Source organism: Aedes albopictus, chromosome 2, assembly GCF_035046485.1.
Source record: "Aedes albopictus strain Foshan chromosome 2, AalbF5, whole genome shotgun sequence".
In the NCBI taxonomy this organism is placed as follows: domain Eukaryota; kingdom Metazoa; phylum Arthropoda; class Insecta; order Diptera; family Culicidae; genus Aedes; species Aedes albopictus.
Window position 1 is genome coordinate 236,442,602 of NC_085137.1, and position 3,086 is coordinate 236,445,687.

The window sequence follows — 3,086 nt, forward strand, 5'->3', positions numbered from 1 at the left end:
ACAAATTCTTGTTCGGCTGTATTCGGCGAAGTCGGGCCAAGCGAAGGACAACCTCCAACGCTATTCGATGCCCGATTATCGCTTGCTTCTTCATCTTCCTCTTCGTCACCCGTATGTTCCGCTGATGAAAGCGTAATGGTGTCACCGAAGAAGTGATTCAAGTGTAGAAGAACTCTTTGAACAAGTTTTTCTGCTTTTTCTAGAATACCTCCGTTCGAGTGTTCGATCAACACTAACAGACGGTTCGCCAAATGCAATAGGGTGGACCGCAGCCTTATTATATCTTGCGCCCCACCCAGTAACGATTCTATCTTGATGAGCTTCGCTTGACATATCGAAAGTTCTTCCTCCGGAGTATTTGGTAAAACCTTACTGAACAGACCAGTTGCTTTCTCCTGCTTAATCATCTCACGAAGAATGCGTCGGCTACGCGACAACGACTTCTCCTGCCCTGCTGATGGTATTACTTTCCGCATGATCAACTCATGCTTTAACTCGTCTTCGTCTAAAAAATCTACACGAAGTTCCAAACATCTGCTAGCTAGGTTTTCGAAGTTGAATGCCATTTCAGGTATTTGACACAAAATTAATATTCCGAAAGAGTGAACGGTATGAAGCTATGATCGATTAGGTTACGCTAACAATCTATACACGGGACGCATGTGCTTAAATCTCCCCACACAAATATACGACGATAGGCATGATGAGATCCAATAGAGTTACACAGTCCAATTCCCTTTCCCTCCAACAAGTAACACAATGCTCTTTTGTTCACAATGATTCTAACAGCCTTTGAAAATCATCAAGGTCATGCAAGCAGATAATGAACAAAACTGAATTCGAGGCAAGTAAGGGGTTGTCCTCGAGTCTCCCCTGGCTAGGGAAAATATTTCAATCAAAGATTGAAATATTTACCACAGAAAACTTTCCGAAGGATCGCCAATTGTAATCACCATGGACGTCCACTCGTCCTGGGGTGTCGACGTCCACACGCCTAGGCTAGCTCACCTATGGAGTTCTCTCAGGGTCGGCATTAGACCTCTCGGGGGACTGAACAACCTCTTACTTACCTCGGAAGACTAGGTAGACAATGGAAGGCCACTACTAATCAAGGAATGCTATCTTTCTTTTACAGACGGTAAAAGTCAAAAGTTTAGTTTAACAATTTTTATTAGGGTGTGGGTATTTTCTAGTACTCGGGATGTTGATTCGATGGCGTCACTGCTCTGCTGGTACGTTGAGGAGGAGAAGGAGGAAGGAGAACAACATACCTTGCTGGCGCACGTGCTTGGAAGGGGTGCGTCGCGCTTTGGGATCAACGCCGTCGGGGCGCTACTTCTCGGCGTCGAATCCCACTCGGTTCGGGTACCGACGATCCGTCGTCGGGCTGTGAGGTTCTAATTGGACTTTTCCTGGCGGGGATAACGAGTTCCCGCCCGTTCTGTGGCACTGGGATGACCTGACGAGGGGACCGCCTGATGGGGAATGTCCCGTGATTAGGGTGATATACACCACGCACTGGTGGCCCGGTTGAATGATTCTGGCGAACCGTTGATGGTAGGTTCGGGAATCTGTGTGGCCGGGTTAAGGTGAACCGGGGGCACGCCTGGAAGCGGCGGGGCGTGTCCGGTATGTCCCGTTGAGTTACACGTGGATTTCACAGGTTTACACCATTGACAAGGGGTAACCTGGACCTCGTACCTCGAGCGTTTTCCGTGCTCGGAATCTTGGAAAAAGCCGTTTTGTCCACGCACTCAACTAATTACAAAAAAGTCACACTTCAACCGGTTTCGTTTTACGAGGCACTTTTTTTGAAAATACGTGTTGACTGCTTCCAAACCCGGACTTAACTGCCCAGATCATCTCATCTCCCACTCTCATTCCCTCTTTTCATCTCCTCACCAATTCTCCTCCTCCTTCATTCCACATTTCCTCTCCTATCCTTCTCTCCATTCCATACATACAGCCGGATTTAGTGTTGTTGTATCCCGGTTTTGATCCCACTGGTATAACACTTTGCGTTTAACCAGGGGTACATGGGGTGTATATAAAGTATTCAAATTGATTCAAATTGTACCAAGGTTTTTTTTTTATATCCAAACTAGTCCTATATGTCCTTTTTTTTTATCTTCTACTAACATTGTGTTTGATTTAACTAACCATAGAGAAACTGTACATAACAATTATTGATTATAATTTTGAAAAATGAAGTATTTAGAAATATAGAATAATTTTGCTTGACTTTCCATTGTAACCGAATTAGGTCGGTAACAATCCGCGTTTCGCAAAAGTTTCCCTTCCTATGTAATGGTCTTGTTCTACGCCATTGAGAAATGTTGTCTAGTTGTCTGACCCTTAAATTTCACCATTCCTAAAAGTAAAGAACCTTTTTTTGGGAATTAGCTGACTAAATTAATCAAAAAGAAGCGGAGAAAAAATCCGTTCGATTGATGTTGAATTCGTTGTTGTTTTGATAGGAGGGCGGGATTGCCCTGATAATGACAGACGTTTCGTGCAGTTACCAGTTTATTTTCGCGGGGATGGTGGCTTACATCTCCCTTTGAGGCGCGTTTAGTAGAGCTCTCTTTATGCCAAGATGCATACAGTGAATGCTCGATTTTGATCCTAACGAGTCAATCTGATCCCCGTCTACTCGAATTCCAAACATTTGATTTGATTTTCCGAGAAGTAGTGCGGGATTGAAGGTAAATTTCGGAAAATTCGATTACCGACAAGATGCATCGCTGGAGACCAGAGTCATGATGACGATTACGGTCAGTACAGGTCCATCATGAATGATGGAACCTTTAAACTGAGCGGAGTTGAACCCATTCAACGTTGATGCCCTATGACCCCGATGCTATCTCTCGTAGAATTTATCTGAAAAGGTATACTTGTAAGGCAGTCTGCCTTAGTCGTTGAAAAGTAATCCCAAGCTGACGGTAGAATAGTTTTGTCACTGGTTATCAAATAAAAATTTAAGTTAGATTTTTGGATTGAATGAATGAGTGTGTGTATGTGATGAATGATTGTAATGGAGGACGCGTCCAATGAATGAGATTGATGAATGAAGTTGAATGCTTAAA